General features: G+C 39.6%; 1 protein-coding gene across 1 annotated transcript in view; it reads right to left on the minus strand.

Moving 5' to 3' along the window:
• Positions 1 to 12,589, minus strand: part of LOC135273157 (PI-PLC X domain-containing protein 1-like) — a 195,471-nt gene extending 182,882 nt beyond the window's left edge. Inside the window, exon 1 of the mRNA XM_064372070.1 lies at positions 12,284 to 12,589. The gene's annotated coding sequence lies outside the window, so the exon portion shown is untranslated. The remainder of the gene's footprint in view (positions 1 to 12,283) is intronic.
• Between the last annotated feature and the right edge of the window lie 8,991 nt (positions 12,590 to 21,580).

Consider the following 21,580-nt stretch of genomic DNA (forward strand, 5'->3'; position numbering starts at 1 on the left):
CAATTTTTCCTGATACCTAATGTGTCTATTCCTACAGTGAAGTTAGGTGCTGGGGTGTGCATCTGCCATGTCTTGAGCAAGTATCAATTCTCTGAGTGTCTCAGAATATAAATTGAAGGCCAGTCTAATGTTCAGATATATTTTGCACAACACAGTTTCTTTTTTGCTCTCAATATTTCAGTCAGGGTTCAACTAAAAATGCAGCAATCATAGACATTTTTGACAATTCATTCATGCACCAAGATAGGCCCATATAGGTGTAAGAATTTTACCTGGGGGGTATTGAATACACCCACACTGGATTATGAAGTATCTTCTGCACATTCTTAAAAACCAATACAAATGAGACACCACTATACACCTACCAGAATGGCTAAAATGAAAACAGGGACAACATCAAATGCTGGGTAGGATGCAGAGAAAGCTGGGTCACTGATACATTTCTGGTGGGAATGTAAAATGATTCAGCCACTCTGCAATATGCTTTGGCAGTTTCTTATAAACTAAATACGTACTCGCCATGTGACCCAGCAACTGCACTCCTGGACATTCATCCCAGAGAAGTGGAAATTTACAGTCACACGAAATCCTGCACACAAATGCTCATAGCAACTTTATTTGTGATAGCTCCAAAGTAGAAACAACCCAAATGTCCCTAAACAAGCTGATGGTTAAACTGTCATACATCCATACCAAGGAACATTACTCAGCAATAAAAATCAAAACACGACTGATGCATGTAACAACTTGGATAAACCCCTTGAAAATTTAAGTGAGTGGGAAAAGATGTCAACCTCAAAAAACTGCATACTGTATGATTACATTTATATTATATTCTTGAAGTAGCACAATCATAGAGATGGAGAACAGATGATTACTGTTTTCCAGGGGTTAGGGATGGGGCAAGGGGTAGGTAAACGTTTACAGAACACCAAGTACATTTTTTCACAACTTCCTATGGATTTGTAATTATTTCAAAATAAAATTTTTAAAATTATGTTTCTTTAACAACAGAGCCCTGGGAAACAAGATCACCCAAATAGTCTCATTCGCAGGTGTATAGCTGGCCCGTGTTACATTCTCAGCCCTCAGTAGTGGCAACCCTTGGCACCATGCCCTCTAAAATGCTTTTATTTTCCATTTCTACCTTTTGTATTTACTGCTGTGTTTATTTTTGTTTTAAAGACATAAATACACAAACATGGGTGTAATTTTATTTCTAGGTGTAGCTTTAAATATAAGGTGTGTAACATTGTAAGAGTTTAACTGTTGTAAGAATAAGGCAGATGAAGAAGAAAATGCTTTCTTGGATTATAATATGAGATGTAGTGATAAGTGACCATGTCCATTTAATATCATTTGGTGTTGTTTTAGCATATTAGAAAAAATTGTTCTAAAAGGGTATATATTTTTAGCAACAAACCAGTTTTCTTACATTACAGGACTATGTATACATACGCATGCACACATGCATACACATGCACATTTGCCTAAAGAGATGCTTTGAATCATTACAGCCACTTCATACATTATTCCACCGTGTGTACATATGTGTATATTTACATGCCTCTGTGAGGGTGGATATGTATTCATTCAGAGGCTGAGGCTGAAATGTCCTAAAACCCAGCCTCTCTGAAACCTTAAGTTTGTATCTAAAAAAAGAGAAGTTAACATAACATTTAAGTGCCAAGTATATAACCTATACTCTGTTAAGTGCTTTATATACCATTTTTATATATAATCCTTCATTTAGTGATTATATAAACCCTGTGAGGTATCCACATCATTTCGATTTTCCAGGTAAGGAAACTTGGAAAGACCTTCAATTTTCCAGGTAAGGAAACTTGGAAGGACCTTGGGATGATTCCCAAGGAATCAACCCGGGAGGTACTGAACACACTCACTTTTTAAAAACCAATACAAATGAGACACCACTGTACCAGGAATCAACATCCCAAGGAATCAACCCAAGGTCACAGAGTTAAGATGTGACACATTAGGGTCTTTACTCAAGGGTCTCTGACATTGTGCCTCTAAGTCTACTGCCTGGAGTGATTCTCTTACTAAATAGTAGTTTTATCATTGTCAAAATACATCAAACATGATTGTACTAGACCTGGCATTTTCTTTTTCTAAACAGAGAATATGAGCAGACATTGCATAAGAAATGCAAACAGACCTCCGATATATGCAAAGATAGTCAACATCACACAGAAGAGAAATGCAAAGCTACACAGAAATGCCACTTTTCAGGTATCAGACAGGCAAAGGTGCACAACCTGAACCATGCTCTCTATTGATGAGGTTCTGGAGCAGTGCTCTCACACAGGCTGGCTAGGCAATGTTACTTATTTATCAAAATTAGAAACTACATTTGCCCTTTGGCCCAGCAATCCCACTTCTGGAGATTTTTAATACAGATATACCTGCCCCACACAAACTGATGAACACAACGTTTTTCTGTGCACATTGCTTTAATGGCAAAAGATTGGACACACTCCACGTGACTAGTAGGGGAAGGGTCAAATCAATTATGGTACATTGTCATAGTGCAATGATATGCAGTTTTGTTTTGTTTTTAAAGAGGAAACTCTCTGCACACTGTTACGGAAAGATCTCTAGGATATATTGTAAGGTGGAAAAAAGCCAGGGTGCAGAATAATGTATGTGAAAGGCCAATATTCGTGTAAGAGGAGGGAAATATATTTACATTTGCCTACAACAATCAGAAAAATTGCTGTAGAAATTGATATCACAACAGGAGACACACCGTATACTATAATTTACAACTTTGAACAGCTTGGGAATGACAATGTTTATATACAATTAGGGATTCAAGAAATCCTATAAAGAAGTTTTTCTTCAGGATGGTAGTATTCAAATTAGCATAAGGATCAGACATGGAATATAATCTCTGAGGTGAATGTTTCAAACAATGTTTGAAGCCCCCTGGGATCACACAATTAGGACATGTGCCTATCCCAATTACTTTCATACTGTTTCTTTAAATGATCCAATGCTAATCAACAATTTACCTGGTTAAAATTTAGTTGGTTTGGTTATACTCTGAAGAGGACATTTCCTTCTCATGTTTTCTGCACTCAGGCAGAAGACTTGTAAAGGAGCTAACAACAAAGGGATTTTTAACTTTCAAAGCCTTAATTAGACAACAAGAGCAAATGGTACATTTTTAAAGAGGGACCAGGAATACATATTCTTGTGGGCTTTTGCCTGATTACATTTGTTAATAAGGAATGCCAAAACATGCGCACCAAAAAGCATTCAAGGTCTTCTGGTCGTAAATTATACTTGTAAATTTGACGTAAGTTGATCACTCGGAGAACTCACACTCTTTGAAGATTAGAATTCATAAATGTATGAAAGAATTAAATGGTTCTTTCCTTAGTGATATAAAGTATTAAATGACAGAAAAAAATGTGTTCGAAATCAACTGAGGAAATAATTCATTTTGAAAAGTATTCAATAAAAATGTTAAATAGGAAAAATATGTTAAGCCAGTTTCTGCTGGATGAAGAAGTAAAGCAGAAACACGAAAAGGGCAAATTTAAGGATGATGGGCTGGGAAATGTCCCGTCAGCCTCACAGTTTTACTTTCTGTTATTCAACTATGGCAGTTTAGGCCCAGTAATCTATTCCATCCCCATAAGACAAAGAAAAAAAGACTAATTCTGAGCAGCAGAAAACTGGATGGCCTCTAGGAACCTTCAAGAGGGCAGTGGAGATCAAGGAGAAATGAATGTCTTTGAAGAGGCATTTTAGATTGTTTTGTTAATACATAAAATCCTCTCTCTTTCTCATACAGAAGTCTCATTTCAAAAGGAAAATGCAAGTCAATGAGGATTAGTTTGGCTCCTTGGAGGTCAGAACTAAATATACAAAACTAATAATATGACACTGAAATAAACAAGAATGTGGAATTGCTCATCCGAGGGGATGATGTAACTAAAAGTGACATAATTTCCAAGCAGAAAAGCAAAACTAGGTCAAAGCACGTTGGCCTAACATAATAAGCATTTTTGTTTCCAGATTTTTACCATGTAGGCTGTGTCTGTGGGCATTAATGTCTTCTGTTATCAATGTTAGAGGCTGTCACAAACAATTCATGTCTCATCACTCTTTGTTAGTTAAACCAAAACAATGTAGTTTATATGTGAACTATTCAATTCTGACAGCTGAAATGTTAGAAAGAGGAGAAATATTCACAAAGTGTCTCTTCCAGACCGAGAAGCATCAAGCAATAAATATTCATTATCTAATAGTCTGCTATCATGTTTTTATCTACTCAGAAAGTCATACCCCTCTCAATTAATTATTATGACTCTTTTTCCCTCTTTTACTCAGAGCCGTACAGAAAGGGCAGCATCAATCTCATTAGAATTTCACTTTAAACATTGACCACTGAAAAGGAACTCAACTGAATCACTCACCAAATAGCCAATTTTTCTCTACCGCTTTCCCCATCATACATCGACTAAAAGAAGTCACTTTCTTCTCTCTTCTGTGTGTTCCATTTTACCTTCCTGCCCTATTTCCTCAAAGCAGAGCTGATTAATTCATGGGATGAATGACTCATCTCACTCCCTAAACTTTCTTCTGTATAAATATAATCCTCCTATTTTTTACTGTCTGACATTTTCATACTTAACTAAAATCAGAGCAAAGAATATATACACAAAAGAAGCACAAAACCCAAATATAAGATTATTTAACTATTTTGCTTCTTTGGATAGTATTTTCCACTAAAGATGATGTAGTCTTTCCTGAGCTGCCTCAATATAAACCATCATTCCATTCAAATTCCCTTGGAATTTATTATCACATTGAATTATAGCACATGACCTGAAAACATTCGAATTATATCTTAGTAGAAAGCATATGGTATATCACAAAAGAGAACGGGATGGGAAGTCTAGAGGACTTAGGTTCTAGGTGTAAACTCCCTCATATCTTGCTCCCAGATGGAAGGTAAAGTGTTTCTTGTGCTAAAACGTCAACCCAGAAATGCTAAACTTTTAACCGGTATTCTTAGTCTGGATTCCTAATATATTTCCTACAGAAGACTTGATCCTATGTAAGTAAATAAATCTCTATTAATAATATTTGGTGGTGCTGTCCATCTATATATTGCTTTATTTGGCCATTCATCTACTTATTATTAAATCAGCAGGGCATTCAATGAATTCCATTTTCAAAAAAAAAAAAAACCTTCCTCCTAATTGTTTGGGGAAGACCACTTCCAAATACACACAACCAAAGCAACACTCCAAAACCTGACATACGGCAGATACCACAGTCTACCACATAGACTCTTTGATAATATATTAGTCCTGTTGTTTCCATAAACTATCAAATGTCCCTGAAATTTCTATTTTGTCATTTTAACTATAACTCTCAGTCTGTTACACCTACCAGCAATGAAAATGCTTTGTCCAGCACAAATCTTGAACTTCACTATGAAAAATGTGGCCACCATCTACATGAAGAAGGCTTCGGTCTTCTTTCAGACACACTATCTCAGTTGTAGAGTAACCCTGGGCATGCCACTCACCTGGCAAAATTAAACAACTGCACATGGACCTAAGCCCTAAACCATCAGGTTAGGTTCAACGAGAGCAAGCAGAAGATTCTATCTTGGCGATTAGGCTTTGAGCTATTGGAGGGCATGACCCATTTCTTAAATTATTTCTGCAGAACAATCAAGCAGAGGATAAGCCAAGCTGCTTACCATGTTTTGGGTTGTGTTCTTGCTCAGCATACAATTGAACAGACTATACATAGAGAGGGAGAGACTATTTATATGTATATAAATGGACTATATATATATATATATAACCATATGTATATGTTTCAGTAATCATAAACTATGTTAATTTTCTCTACTATTGATCTATTTAGTCCTTGCTGTTTCCCAGACCTTTCTAATGCCCTTTCTTCTTCATATCCCTTCTGATTTTAAGGAGCATTTTCCATTTTCTCTTTTATTGAAATTCATCTAGCATGTGCCTGTAGAACACTTAATGATTCTTATTGTGTGCCAGACACTGGGCTTGGGTCGGGATTCAAAGGTAATTAAGATGTGACTCTTGCTGTGGAATAACTTAGTCCCAAGATAGGCAGACAAACAATTAAGCAGAAATATATACACCATCTCAAATACCCGTGTGGATTAGAGGACGCTATAGCTATTTTCTTTCTATTTATTCTAATCCAAGTAGACAGTGCTCAGCATACAAACAGCATACTCACAAACAACCCAAACCCACAAACACCATCATGCCCTCTCAATTTGGGGCCTGTGGCTCCCTGGCTGTTACTCACAAACACCCCAGTGGGTCCTGAAGTTCAGGCAGGATGCTGCGAAAGAACAAATGAAGAGGTCTGACCCACAGACAGACACACCAGCAAGTTCTGACCCCAAATATTGTCCCTGAAAGGAAAATCATGTGTTTTGTAGTTCCAGGCTCCACTGCCTGAAATTTCCACAATTAAAGATTCATCCTAAGGGTTAAAGGGCTAAGAGTCTTGAGCTTTAGCTCACCCATATTACTTCTCTCCTGCCATGTGGCAGAGACCATTGACTAGAGGAAACAGGAAAGTGGTTTGGAAGTGGGGAGGGGAGAGGGGGAAAAAGAACAATTATTAATTCACTAGATATTAGGACAGGACTGGGGAGGTGCCCCAGTGAGCCCAGAAAACATCAGCAGGAAGGAGAAAGAAAGCTGATAACTAGTACAAACTTCATATTTCAAATATTGCCATGACTGGCTTATTACCAAAAGTGTGACAATTCTTTCTCCTTCAGTTTCCATGCTGTATAACACAGTGGCATGTCATCAAAACCCAGAACTTGATCTCACATTAATCAGATTGATTATTTTTCACTGGAAAATGTTCTGGGTTTCAAACAACAAACTCCTAAAACATAAAGTATTCCTAGATTGGAGACTACCTATGAGTTACTTTTCCGTATTGAGAAAAATGAATTACTATTTAATAACTGAGAAATTTACTTTATGTAGGAAGTCATAAATTTCTACAAATGGACCTGTGGGTTAAAAATCAACTAAATTTCACAATTACAAATCACTTCTCAAGTCTCCTGAGTTCAACAAGGTTTTGGATACCGCCAGTTTTTCCAGTGGATCCCTATCTAGACAAATATAGATAGTAACGAGCAGTCATTTTGACCGTGGGAAAACCTATATTGTGCTACTGGTACAATAAATAAATTGTACACCAGATCGAAAGTTCTTTGAGGGCAAGGACCTCACCAAAATCATGTTTGGAACCCAGAAAGTGTCCCGATACATTAGTAATCATGTATAATGTAGCAGAATACATTAATTCTGTAAATGCTCAGTAAATGTCACTGAATGATATAAAAAAGGAAGGACAGCCTTTTATATTATATTCATCATAAACGGTCGACTGAATATAAGAAATTCAACATCCACTTATACTACAAATGATCAGCACTTCTTCCATGTTTACTCAGAACCTCTCTTTCATAGCACAAAGCAGGTAAGTTATTTTCTTTGGTTTGGTTTGTTTTTTCAGGAAAGTCCTCTCTCGGCATTCTCTGTGCCTCAATTTTCTGTGCTCCTAACATCACCTAACCTTCTGTAGGCCATTAACCATCCTGATCTTGTGTCAATGGAATATTTTCCTGGGTCTGGGTGTGTGTGTGTGTGTGTGTGCGTGTGTGTGAATATTTTGGATCCAGATGGCTCCCTAAAGTTGTATCCTTTTTAGTTTAAAGATATTTTTATAACATGCCAGCTCATAGAACTGGGCAAACAAGTTTCTAGAACAAAACCCCTGAGCTCAGTTTTGTGTGAAATCAAAGGAGTTGATAATGAGCCAGAATCTTCCAGGTAAACTGCCTTATATCTAAATGGAGATTATTAGATTGCTGTTTGACCTGGCTTTATCGCCCTTTCTTTAATCACAGCGTATTTGATATTTCTCTTCCTTGAACGAACTCATTTTCATAGTAGCTTTGGTCACAAGATTAAAGAATCGCTAACTAATTGTTCCAAATAAGCAGAGCAATTCTCTCTGGCTCTGCCTCGGGCTCCCCGCAGTGAAGTCCTCCGCCTGATCTTCAGACCAAGGGAACTTCAAGCCTGACCCCTGCAGGTGGATACATGAAATGCACACCTCCAATCACATCCTGGTCTTTCAAAGTCCCATCAAGTTCTGAAAATAAAAACGTTCATACTTAGTACAATAGGGATATTGATGATATTTATAAGATATATTGTACTTCCTTTTCATTGTATAAATTGCTTTGGGAAAGTAGCAACCACTTGTTTAAAAAGAAGTTAAATTACGTCTGCAAAACACTCTGGTGTGGTTAGCCATTACTTCTTTTTGCCTGTTGAGAAAAATCCAAATGATTTGATTGAACTGGGATCCTCAAATCATGCGGGTTAAAAATGTCCTGATTTGCCCCCACCTTTTTCTAATCAAACAAATTACTCTTTGTCCAGTAACCAAATCCCCCCCTTTCACCAATGCACAACCCAGGTTGCCATAGCTACTTTGGATGTCTATTTACCACACAAACGATCAAAGCCAGGAGACATCCACATACGCACTTAGCCTTAAAATTTGCTGGAATGTCTGCGGATAACATGCAACTACCAATTAACGGATTTGCTTGTAGCCTATGCGGTCTGCAGCCAAGTGAACTACAAACATGACTCAAAAAAAAAAAATTATTTCAAAGTGACCAACAAGGATCTTTTAACTGACAGGAAGTCTTATGATTATAACATTTGCTGAGAAAGAGATAGGAGGGAAGAAATTAAAATTTTAACATATGTTGAAGACATTGCGTTCTCTAAACCATGTGCAAAAACTTAAAACATCTGTTGAAAGGGAACATTTCTCAGATGCATATTTAAAATTCCGGTTAGTTACTGTATCTTTCTATTAGATGTCATAAAAACTGCCTGATCTCAATGTTGAGACAAATGAGAACAGAACTGCCTTTTGAACTGTGAGAGTCTTGACTTTCAGATGAAGGAAACCATACAACATATTTGGGACACAATATACTTGCCAGTTATAGAATGATAAGAAAAAGAAGGCTGTAAGAGAGATTCTATTTTAATCCCTAGAATGCCATTTGAGATCCTAAACCTGCACAGGTCGTCTTTCTGGGTGTGTGAGTATTCGTCCCCAAACCTGCCCCTAACTTGCTGTGTCTCTTTATACCTAACCTTTCTCTGCCTTCGTCTCACCATTTGTTCAATGAGGATCAAATTGCCACCTCGTTCTTTCCTGGGGATGTGGCAGAGAATAAATAGACTGGTTTGTAAAGGGCTTTCTAATCCTCAGAGGAAAGATTAATACGAAGACTTTCATTATTAAGCCAGATGTCCTTGGGCATTTTAATTCCAATCCAAAGAATGCAGAACGGGCTAATCAAACAGATTCACAGCTTCCTTGAAAGAGCAGCATCCTGGCCTTGCAAGAATTTAGCAGCTACATTACTCATTTTGTTTTAGTAGATCAGAAACACAGCATGCACCTTCTTCTCTTAGAGTTTTTCTCTAAAGTTATCAGGATGTCAAAAACACAAAATATGTCTAGTAGATAATTTTGTCTAGAGAATCTGATTTTTTCCCCCAAGCTCAAGAATGAACTATTTGTTCTTCTCATGTGTAGGGACAATGGGTGGCTTGCCATGTGGGGAGGATATTTGCAGTTGCGGGAATGCCACAGGCAAACCTGTTGTTTTTGGCCAGCCTTCTAGAACAGGTGGCCATGCTTTTCCTTTTGCCTGGGAACAGACCAAATTCCTTCTTAAGGAAGGTTCAGAAAAGTTTACCGTTTATGATCAGAGTGCAGAGACAGGTTGGCATATATTTTAAAATTACTTCCTGATCAAGGTGAGTCAGATTTATACTTTTCTTTGGCCTAAGGAACCAGCCATGGCCTTAGGAACCCTCAAAGAATACTATGTTTCTACACCGTTCCTTTTCTGCCAACATGGCAGAAGCCCAAACCCCTGTGAATCTTATAGCTAGTCAAACAGTTTTCTAATTCTGCTGACAATTTCTGGCTACCCCAAATTTCTGGCTATCAGTGGCAGGCAGTGGTCTCTTCTGGGTTGCCACACCAGTGTACGCCATTTGTGCAGCCCTAGGGACAGATCACTCATCAGCAAAGAGATTGAATTTCATCGCTGAGCTGATGACACACAGGTCTGTTTGATAGTTAACCCTGTAAATCCAGCTGGAGCTGCTGGGCTGAGATGACAAATTGGCTGGTGGGTGCAATTCACCCTGCCTGGATGAAATAGTCAGGTTTCCCCACGAGAAATTCAAACAAAGTAGGGATCGACCTATGCCAATAACGCCGCCATCTCATTCCTCCCTACATTCTTGTTCTGGCTGCCATGGAACAACATGTTAGATTCTGGAAACTGTCCTCGTTCTTTGGATGAACAATGATCCTGCCTCTCTCCTTCATCTGCTCCCTTGTTCCATCCCACTCGCTTTCCAAGTTCTGAACAGGCCAAAAAAAAAAAAAAAAAAAATTATTAGACAAACATAGCTGTGAGATAAAAAGTTGTCCATTCATTAAATAACTAAGGAGTCACTACGTGTGTACTTGTGCCCCTAAAACTTCAACACTGAGCTGTTTTTCAAGTTCACATAAATGCCACATACAAGCTGGGGGAAGCAAGCCTTGGGCATAAGGCACGGAGACTGCCATGGTTCCTGAGGAACCGTGTGGGAACAGGGATTCTGGAAGCTGAGCTCAGACACCACCGAGGAGAGGGCAGGTGGCTCTGCACAAGATCAAATAACTTCTTTGTTCCAGCTAAGGACCTTTGTCAAAAATGTTTTGCGTTCCTCTTTTTCCTTTTCAATCCTTTCCAATTAGCCTTCTCCTTCTTTTTCCTTATCCCACTTTGGCAGGCATTAAAAGTATGAGGTTGGACTGTGAGTTTGCAGAACTTAAAACGAGTGTCCGCCCCACAGTCCCTAACAAGGCAAGGGCAATTCATGGCACTCAGACAGGACTTGCTCCTCCGCAAGAGCTTTCCTGCACTCACTGAAACTTGCCAAGCACGCTTGCTGAGGGAACAAGTGAGGGGGCAGGAAGGCGGAGGGTTAGCACTGACCGTTCCACAGTTTGATGGGGGATCTGCTTCGTCTCCCAAGGCTGCGGGATAGTGTTCTAAACCCCTCGCCTACGTTCCTAAATGGAAAGCTCACTTCCCTCAAAGTGTGTAGGGTGGCTAGCGCCCAACCCACTTAAAAGAAAAAGTGAAGAGCTTTTCCGGTGGCGATACAGATGCTAACTTTCCCTCCCGGATTTATTCAGAGCTGGTAAAAGCAATAGCACTCCTCTTGGAATCCCTGCCCTTCCAACCGATTGGCAGGTTTTTCCAGCCTTGTTTTTCCTTATATGAGTATTGATCTTGATATTTAAAGATATTGACGTAAGGTTGTTCCATAACTTTGAGTTGTAAAGCACGCCCTCTCCTTGGCTTCCTACGTCCACTTTTTCTTGCCTTTTCTTGCTTAACAGCAAAGCTATAAACCTCTTCCTGGGCTGATAAGGAATTTTATCATCATGCCCCAGAGCCACGGAAGAAGCTGTTGGTTTAGAATTCTTTTCAAAGACTCATTTAAGTAATCCCCCAGCCCTTTCTCCGCTCACTACTTTCAGGGCTGTCTTCTCACGTCCAGAAGCAATACAGTTTCCAAACTGCTAGAACAGAAAAATTTGCATTTTTCTGGAAGGGCTGTTTGTGCTCATTGCAAGCTGGTTCCGCCTTCTCCGCCAGAAACGCAGAAGTGCTCAGAATGCGAAACCAAAATGAGATAAGCGGCCCCGTGAAATTCTTTTTCAGAACATTCAGCTGTCTTTATTCCAGCCCAAAGCATAGGGCAGAGGCACTAAAAGCTCAAGATACACCCTGCACAATACATTCCAGCGGCTGCAAACTCGAATTGATTTACATAGAGTCTACAAACTGCTTGTAAGCCCTTTACAATGATTGCCTGACATCAACCACCATTAGAGGCGAAAGCGGGGGCGGGTGGCGAGGACCGGACCGGGGTGGCTCAGGTCCTGTGCTTCTTTGGCCGTCTCAGGAAAATGCAGCCCCGTCTTTCCACCAAACGCATCGACTACGGCCGGACGCCTGCTAACTGAGCAAGCTCTCGGGAGTAACAGGTCGCAGGGGTCCCGGGCGGCGCCCGCCCCCTCCGCCGCCAGCGCAGCCGCCTGAGCTTACCTGCCTCATGTTTAGAATCCCATGACCCATCCGGCAGGGAGCGAGCTGCATCGGAGCCCACGCCGCAGTCTTCAGAGCGGAAAACGCCGAACCCGACAGGAGCCCGCAAGACAAAAGCAAGCCGGCGAAATCTCCGGGCAGCAAAGAGCACGTTTTCGTCCTCTGTTTCTTTGATCTGTTGCTACACACACTCTGCCCGAGACAATGTCAAGTTTCTCAACCTTTTCTCCCCCAGCCTATGAAAAGTCGGTCGCAGGGAAGCGAGGACCGCCTGGCTCTTATTTCAAATCAGTTCTCAGAGACGTCGTAGGTGGCTGGCTTGGGCCGTGGAGGAGCTTCGCCAATCAGAAGCAAGGGGGTGGGTCCTGGGCGCCAGAAAGGCTGCGTCCTGGGCGCCAGAAAGGCTGCGTCCTGGGCGCCAGAAAGGCTGCCTCCGCGAGGATTAGGGGAGCTTTCAGGATTCAAATGGCTGGAAGCAGCTGGAAACAGTGTCCAAAGCTCCGAAAGTAAAGGATGAGTTCCATTCCTATCTAACAGCTCTGGTTCGGCTAAACGCTTAACTAGCTAAGGGTCTTAAATCCTTGCATTTTTAAGAGCTCCCTAACAGCGTTAAAACATTTGGAAGGTGCAAAATTATTTCAGCCAGAAAAGTTCAACACTCAGGACCCAAGGGTATTTTTAAAAGGATATCTTGCACTGAAGCCTTACTTTTGCAAAAGACTGGGAAGGAAACCAAATTGTCATGCGTAACACCTTAACTAAAACGAACAATCCGGAAAGGATTGTTACCTGCCTCCTCTCCATATAGATTAACTGTATATTCAATGTAAGAAAAATAAACCTTAATGGGAACGTGCACACAATTTGTTTGAAATGCAGCAAACGAACAACAATCTTTACCTATTGAGGGCCCGAGGCATAATTTCAAATAACAATATTGTCATTACAACAAGAAACACTGACATTTTGTTCAGAAAAAAAAACAAAAACAAACAAACAAAACATTTTTCTATGGTTTGGCTTCCCTACAGGGTTGCTCTGTTGAACTTATTAACAGGGACAAGCTGGACATCACCTTGGCAGGATTGCAGGAGACCCGGAGAAGTAGTTGGCTTCTTAGAAACAAACTCAGACTCGAAGTTTCCAAAGTTTGCTTTCTCAACTCCATATAAGCAGTAACTTTTTTCAACTCTTAGCCAACATGATTTTAATGTAAATCTACCTTTTGGATTTCAAGGAAGTGCAAGTTGAGCAAAGAGTACTTTGTGTAGAACCAGTAGCATATTTTCCCCCCAAGAAATGACCGCAATTTTGTGACAATAATTCAATAAAGATTTTAAATGTTTTGGTACCAGAGGGGGAAAAAAAAAAAACTTAGAAAATAATGAATTGGTGGCTTCAGGAGTGTCATCTACATGGGTTCAATACATGTGAGCTCTGCCCAGTTCTATGAAAATGTGCTGGCCGGATACCTGGGCCTGGAAGCCCATAACCCTAGCCCCCTGGCCTGAGTAGCCTAAGGAGCCACATAGTGACACCAACTGACTTCAGTCCACTTCTTGTACTTTTACTTGAGAGGCCTTCATATGATACAGTTCAGGATTTCTCAATCTCAGCACTATTGACATTTTGGGCAGGATAATTCTTTGTCATGAGGGCTGTCCTGTGCACTGTAAGATGTGTAGCAGCATCCCTGGATTCTGCACACTAGATGCCAGTAGCACCCCCACAGTTGTGATGACCAATAATGTCTCCAGACATTACCAAATGTCTCCTGGGTGATGAAATCGCGCTTTGAAAGGTTGGTTGTTAAACTTGAGGGTGCAAGGAGACCTCTGGGCAGATTGTTAAAAATGCAAATCCCCAGGCCCCTGCACCAAAAGAATCTGATTCAGTAGGTTTGCTGAGGAGCCTGAGAATCAGCATTTTATCCCACTGACAAAGGACTCTGATTCACTTTGAGATATATTGCCTGTATCCCTGCCCTAGGTATGCCCCAGCCACAGGACACAGGAAGCTACGCAGGGCTGCTGTCATTAAATACCACTGGAGTTCAGTCCCATGGCACATCTGTTGATCACCTTCAGTAGAAGCTACAACTGCATCTACCTTCTGCTTTCATCACCTCAAAGGTAAATATGAGCTGGGATTTCCTCTCTCAAGGACTGTGCCCTTTTAATGTTCCTTCCATTTTTATTCTCCCTTGACTCACTAACCAACTATCCTATAATCTCAAATGTCACCACTCATTCGTGGTTTCCCCAAATGCCCCAAGAAAAACTAATCCTCTCCATCTTCTATGCTCTTAAAGCAAAATGCCCTTATAAAAGAGATTGCAGGGAGCCTGTTTGCCCCTTCTGCCATGTGAGGACACAGCAGCAAGGCACCACTGACGAATCAGAGAACCCTCATCAGACACCAAATCTGCTGGCAGCTTGATCCTGGACTTGTCCGCCTCCAGAACTATGAACAATAAATGTCTGTCATTTATAAGTGACGCAGTCTAAGGCACAGTATTTTGTTAGAGCAGCCTGAACTAACACAGTGCCATAAAATGTGCTGCCTTCATGATTCAGAAAAACCTCTAAAAAGTGAATGGTTGGGATACACAAAGTCTGCTTTTTCGTTTACAAATAAACAAATAGAAATGTTTAAAATTCTGAGTGAAATAAATGGTCCTTTGGAGGCTGTTCATTGAGTGAGGATTTGACCCACCTATTAGAAACAGTGAGGCCAGGTGCGGTGGCTCATGCCTGTAATCCTAGACCTTTTGGAGGCTGAGGAGAGCGGATGATCATTTGAGCTCAGGAGTTCGAGACCAGCCTGAGCAACATGGTGCAATCCTGTCTCTACAAAAAAAATTAGCTGGGCGTGGTGGTATGTGCCTGTAGTTTCAGGTACTTGGAGGGCTAAGGTAGGAGGATCACTCGAACCCAGGAGGTTGACACTACGGTGAGCCTAGGTTGTGCCACTGCACTCCAGCCTGGGTGACAAGGTAAGACTCTGAAAAAAAAGAAAGAAAGAAGAAGAAAAAAAGAGAAATAAGTAAAATGAGTAAAGGAACTTGCTCTACAAAACTAACAGATGTTCTGTTCCCAAATCTGCAATTAACAATGTTTGCAAATGTTAGCTGAAGGGATGTTGTAAGTTTTGACAGCTCTTCTTCAAAAGGAAGCAGCCTAGTTGATAATCGTGTTAGTTATCTGCAGGTCTGGTTATCAACAGACCTCCTAGCAAACCTAACATAGGTTCTGGGTGGATAGTCCTGTACAGGCGGCACTACTCGGGCACGCACAGGCATTGGTATAGCGACCTTGGAGAATACCTAACAGTACTTGTGCCACCTCTCTCAGTGTTCTCTTAGATCAAAGAACATGGAGTGTGAATGTTTGTGTAAGTAAAAAATGGCTGAATATCAGCAATTTCACATAGATGATTTTAATGTGTGTCAGGACATATCAAAAGTCAATGAAAATCAAGCTAACGTTGTCTATGCAGCCACCTGGAGAGTGCCCAGTACAAGTGCATAGACTTTGGGAGCTATGAAAAGAGCAAATTTATTCTCCCTCAGAGGTTTCAGAAATCCAGCTGTTTTATTATGGGGACAGAGGGAAATTTATGAAATACTGTGTTCAAGGTGATTAGTAAAGTTAATTTAAGTTGACAACAACAAGAGTCCCCACTTAGAAAAAAAAAATCTCTCCTGTAATTCTTACAGAAACTCACAAAAAGAAGAAGTTTCTACTCCCTGTGTACAGGTAATCCTTCAATTAGTTTCTTTCGGTTGGTTAAGGGAAACAATGTGGCATACCACAAGGATTCGTCAAATAAGACTTGGAGTCAGTTTTCTGTGCTGACTTGGTCGCTAACTGGCTAATAGACCTCAGGTAAACCAATCAATATCTCTAAGCCCAAGATTTCTCAGGGGACAGTCAGACAGATTGAATAAAATCATATATTGGAAAGTGTGCCCAGTGCAATCGCCATAGCTTGTCGTGTGAATGTGTTGGATGACCAACGCTGGAAAGAAGGGAAGAAATCTATGAAGCCAGAAATGGACCCTAAGCTTGTTGTTTCCTCACTAGAAAATTAAGGAATCAAAGCAAATCATGCCATTTTAAACCTTCCAATTTAATAATTCTATGCTTTTAAAGGTGAAATATTTTAACAGCATCTAGTTTGTGTTAATTGATTAAATATAGCAGATTATTCATTATCTACCCTTGAGTAATCTTGTAAATGGTTTATGCATGAATTTTCAAGGTTTTAATTTTATTTCATTTAACTTTATTACTTTCAAAAAAATGTTTTTGAAACAGGGTCTCACTCTGCTGCCTAGGCTGGAGTGCAGTGGTATAATGGTTATATGACCAGCTCACTTCAGCCTCAACCACCTGGACTCAAGTGATTCTCCCACTTCACCCTCCTGAGTAGATGGCACCACAGGTGCGTGTCAGCATGCCTGGCTAATTTTTTTTTACTATTTGTAGAGATGGAGTCTTGCTATGTTGCCCAGTCTGGTCTTGAACTCCTGGGCTCAAGTGATCCTCCTGCTCCAGCCTCCCAAAATCGTTATGCATGAATTTGGCAAGGGCTTCTTATATCCTCCTCCTGTGGTCAAAATCTCCACTCCCAATTGAACTTTCTATTTCATTTCAATACAATAATATCATACTTCCCAAGAGTAATTCTTCAATTTCTGTCATCTATTTTTACTATAATTTTGAATTTAAATTTGAAGGCGAAAATTATTTTAATTAATTATTTTTTAACTGATTGCCTGTATCAGTCAGGGCTCTCCAGAGAAATATAAAATAGGCTTATGTAACTGTGGGGTCTGGCAAGTCTGACATCCATAGGGCAGGCTGGCAGGTGCTGGCTCTGTAGACTTAAGGCAGAATTTCTCCTTCCTCAGGGAAACCTCAATTTTGCTACAAAGGCTTTAACTAATGGGGTGTGGCCCACCTACATTATCAAGAATAATCTCCTTTATTGAAGTCAATTGATCATAAATGAATTTTCAATGTATATATATCTTCAGTATACTTTCATGGCAACACCTAGATTAACATTTGGTTGAATAACTGGGTACCACAGCCTAACCAAGTTAACACATAAACCATCTAAGGCCCATGCTCAAACATTTGTGTGCCCATTGCAACAAGAGTATATGGTCAATCAATAAATGTTTACTAAATTGTTGTGACTAATAATAATTTTAAAACCTCCATTAGTAGAAGGCTGTTTTCTTTATCAATAATGAAATTTTGCTAATAGATTTATCATGTACTTGTCAACTGCAACGCTGGAAGGTAAGAGCTCTATTTTACTTAATTTTGAGATTAAATGATTTCTAGCTGACAGTTCTTTACCAAGTCAGACTATCAATCAAGTGTCAGAATATAATGCAATTATTTTCATACCAAGGCTCAAAATTTTTGCATCCCATGTACTTTTTCTTTGGAAACCACTCAAAGATGTGTTTTAGCAAAATGAGGGTGTTAAACTAAGAAAGTCAAGTCAATGAGACTCAGAAAATAGAGGAACCAACATAAAAAGAAGCAGGGAAAGTCCAGGATGATAACTACATAATTATCATGCAGCTGTGTGCAGCATCTTAGAAAGGCCTCATCTGAATTGTAGGAGGAGGATGGAGGACTCCTGGAGGTAGGACTCTGGGGAAAAAATGATACTATAGATTACATTTGATGGCAAACAGGTACACATAAATATAAGCAACAAGTGAGGCCATTATTAACTCCAGGAAAACAAAAGAATGCACACACACACACAAAACGAAGGACTATTATAGAACAGTCCTTAAGTTGGCAGTGATTTCTGATATAGATATTATGGCAGAGACTACTGTTGGCCAATCCAGTATCCATCTTCCCTTTGCTTCTTTTCAATAGAACCTCAATTTACTTGGGGCAGAAATGTGGTCAGCTGAAGAACATTTCCCAGCCCCCTTTGTAGGTATAGGTGATCATATGAAACGACTATGAATTTTCTTTCTTTTTTTTTTTTTAGAGAGACTGGGTCTCGCCACCTTCCCCATGCTGGAGTGCAGTGGCTATTCACAGGCACACTCATATTGCATGCAGCCACAAACTCCTGGGCTCAAGCCATCCTCCTGCCTCAGCCTCCCGAGTAGCTGGGAATACAAGCTCATACCACCGTGTCTGGTAGGCCTATGAAATTTTAATAGAAGCTACTGTGTGCTATATAGGGCTTTTGAGAAAGCCATTTATAGGGAACACACACCGTTTGCTCTTTGCCCTTCCTGGATTTCTCCACCAGGAATGGTTGCAACGTCTGAGGGACTGGGGCCTTTCTGTAACCATGACGAGGATAGAACACCTAGTAAAGCTGGATAACAGATAAGATTGAAGGATCTTGGATTTCTGATGACATCTTGGAGCCTCCAAATGAGCCCTAAGTTTCATGTTCTATGGAAAAATAAATTGCTAAATTGTTTGAGTAAATGTTTTGGGACCTGTGTTCCTAGATGAACATAATTCCTGACACCATGATATTGGAAGAATGTGGGACTGGGATGAGGAGGGCTAATTCCTTTTTGATCGTAGATAGAATGTTAAGAATAATGTCCAAAATTCATAAACCAGGAAAGAGCAGTAAAAACATATTATGGGAAATATGGAGCTATATGCCAGAGGAGACACTTGCCAGTTGAAAGTGATTGTCCTAGGGTGGAGTGGGATGGGACAGGGATTACTGTTTTTCATTAAGAGTCTTTCATACATTTGTACGTTAAACATATACTACATTGATAAAATTAAAATTAGTTTAAAATAAACAAAAAGATACTCTGTGGTTATAAAATCAATTTCTTGTTCTTAAAGTCACTTCCTATGAACTAGCAGTATTTTATTATCATCTGGCCCATAGATGACCAAAGAGTCATGGTAGAGCTTCAGAGAAATTACATGCCTAATGGCCCATTCTGAACCCTAAGTATAATATCATCACGTTGTGCACATATGACCTGATTGGCATTTCCTGTTTCCACCATTACAGCTTTAATTTGTTCAAGGTTTATGATTGTTTTGCCACATGTAGCCAGAAATGCATATAGAGGGTTCTGATCCAAATTGTTTCGGACAAACGTTCTTTTAGATCTCCAGGAATGAGTATTCTATATCCAAGATATCTTAATAATTCATTAATCAAAAACCACCTTTTGTTCTTATTCCTAATTGGCATCATTCTTGATTTAAATCTCTTTTTTTGTGGGTTTTAGTATGACTAGGAGTAGCTGGTTACTATTCTTCATATTTAGCCATTTTACTTCCTGTCCTTATTCTTTTATCTCACTTTGCTTATATGTGAGAAATATTAGTCCCTCAAACCTTTAATATTTTAATGCACAAAGCTGATTTTTAAATTAGTCTTAGAGATTAAAAATACTAACTTTTATGAATCAGATCTCATTTTTTGTATGTTAGAAACAAGCAAATCAGGCTGGATCATTGATAAGCATGTGGAAGTAAGGAAGTGAATAAAAATTTTAATCAAAAGAAGCTTTGAACAGGATTAAAAAGGCAATGCTTTATCTTTTAGATTAGTACATAAACGCACAGAATGATTGCCAGGATGGTTGTGTTATTTCTGATTGGTGAAAATCCTCTCCCACTTCACAAATACCTGGATCTAAGATGGTAGTAAAGATAAAAACTACTTAGGAATCATGGTTTATGTGTCTCTTTCCTTTGTTACACACAGATCATGGTGGGTTTGTTTTTTTTTTAAACATTTTTTAATGGCCAAGGAAATAATATTTACCCTTATTTCCTTATAACTAGGTAGCTTGTTTTAAGGTTTTTTTTTTCTGTTGAGAACCACTTAGGAAAATCAGCACATACTGAGGTAGGCTTTCCTATATTATTCCCCTGATGCAAAATAAACATATTTAGTCATGGCAAGAAAAAAATGCAAACATGGATATCAGTGCCTCAGCTTTTCCCATATTTATTAAAGAGATCTAAATGTCTGAGAAAATGCATTCAAATGAGGCTTCATTTTATTTCTCCTTTGAATTATTAATTTACGAAAGGAAAGGCTTATATTGCCTGTCTACATTATCTCATAAATAGCAATCCTATGCAATATTATTTTAATATGAGTGATATAGTATCATACAATGAACAAAATAACTACTCTTATTCATAGCATTATTTAAGTTGTACCACAATGCCCTAGTGATATTTGTCCTAAACTCTATCTGTGTGGGGAAAAAAAGATAATTTTGTTATGGTCATCTTTAGAAAGCAACCAATTCTCAGATAGGTGGACTTTTCTTCAACTGGACAAATTCATTTAGCCCAATTAAGGGAATTCAAAACCAGCTGTTATGCCACACACTGAGAGGTCTAATGAGATAAAAATATGACTACCTACATTAGAGAGATGTGCAATTTAATATAATATAATATAACCCACCAGGTGGTATTTGTGCTGAATTAAAAGGCAGGCAATTGAAAAAAAAATCCCATATCTATCATGGACCAGTTATACATCAGGCCCTCTTTGGAGATGCAGCAAGTGTACAGTTGGCATATGGGACACTGGGATCTATCTCTCAAACTCCAGAACCCGTACTCTTTCCAGCATGTTCAGCATGTGGTGCTGCCACCCTAGTTCAGATGCAGGTCCCCTTTGGAATGAGGCATCAAAATGCAGTATGCCCATGACTCTCACAAACACTCCTTCAGCTCCTGTGCCTCATATGGAGGTGATGGGATTTACCACTTAGATGGTTCTAAAACCCCCAACCTCAATCTACCTCCAAAAGTCTCTCATGTTGCATCTTCAAGATGAGTCAGGAATTTGCCATTACATTTGGAAGCAAACTGAAGCAATTTAATGATTTTTTTTTTTTTTGAGATAGCCTCACTCTGTTGTCCAGGCTGGAGTTCAGTAGCATGATCTTGGCTTACTACAACCTCTGCTTCCTGGGTTCAAGCTATTCTCCAGCCTCAGCCACTTGAGTAGCTGGGATTACAGGTGAGTGCCACCATGTCTGGCTAATTTTTTTTTTTTTTTTTTTGTATTTTTAGTAGAGACAGGGACTCGCCATGTTGACCAGGCTGGTCTCGAACTCCTGGCCTCAAGTGATCCACCAGCTTTGGCCTCCCAAAGTGCTGAGATTATAGACATTAACCACTGAGTCTAGCCAGCACTGTAATGATTTTTATTTACCTTAAATGGTTCTCTAAATTTGGACTGTGTTCATCCAATCAATCGTAGGTAGGAAAAAAACAATGCATTTGTCTGTTA

This window comes from Aotus nancymaae, unplaced genomic scaffold (genome assembly GCF_030222135.1).
Source record: "Aotus nancymaae isolate 86718 unplaced genomic scaffold, 86718_ANA_hifiasm-v0.15.2.pri h1tg000292l, whole genome shotgun sequence".
Taxonomy (NCBI): Eukaryota; Metazoa; Chordata; class Mammalia; order Primates; family Aotidae; genus Aotus; species Aotus nancymaae.